Raw genomic sequence first — 976 nt, 5'->3', positions numbered from 1 at the left:
CCTCTGTGGCCATTTTGTTCTTCACGTGCCTCTTTATAATGCTGAAGCATTTTTTACATACATCGACTGTGTGCTTTAGCATTATGGAACAGTGGACCAGAACCAAAATTTGCTTCCACATAACCGATTTTTTTCAAACCACTTATTCAGGAGTATCGCCCAAACAAATGGTCATAATGCTTCCTGGCCCCATTTCCAAGGGCCACATTCTATTCAAAACCAAAGCACACATTGCAGCCACTCTTTGTTTTGCCGGGGGATACTGTGCTTTCATCCTCCTCCTTTAAAGTCAGGCTCCAGCAAAGTATGGGTGCCTCTAAAGGGCAAATAAGATCTTATGAGTTTCACTTGAGAATGTGTTACTGTAAAAATGCAGAAGTGAATAGTTTCTTTAATCTGAAAAAAATAGATGCAAACTTGAAGCTTGCTGTACACACAAAAACATTTGTTGAAGACATTCATCTCTTTTTCTGGGAATATGAATTGACATTTAATTGAAGGATAATTTTAAACTACTGATTTTAAGTACATTTAAGTAAAACTTTGAACATTTACAGATCTTTTTTACTAAACTAACACATTTTATTAATGCAGGTGCACACTAGGTACTAAGAACAATGATTGTCACAATAATTCTGATAAGCTCTACAATTAACTTGGAGTATAAGTAAGGCTCTTAGTACATGTTTGGCCAAAAATGTTTGCCCATCCACCACGTTAAGATGAACCCCATAAGATGGGTCCCTAACATCCCTAATACTAACACATTAAGTCAAATTTATCTAGGACTTACCTGTAATAGTGCCCATTCTAATATTTAGACCAAAATGTAGGAACCTGGGCTGATGATTAAAAGCACCCAAGGGCAGGTAGGTGGGGAGCAAATACCAAACAGAAGGAGTCTCAGCCTTTGCACAAAACATACACAAATGTGGTGGAAAGGAGGAGTGGGCTTGGACTGCACACCCTAATTTTA

The sequence above is a fragment of the Taudactylus pleione genome, unplaced genomic scaffold (genome assembly GCF_031769625.1).
Source record: "Taudactylus pleione unplaced genomic scaffold, aTauple2 ptg000473l, whole genome shotgun sequence".
NCBI classification, from domain to species: domain Eukaryota; kingdom Metazoa; phylum Chordata; class Amphibia; order Anura; family Myobatrachidae; genus Taudactylus; species Taudactylus pleione.
The sequence above is the reverse complement of the archived record's forward strand: the minus strand, read 5'-3'. Positions refer to the sequence as shown.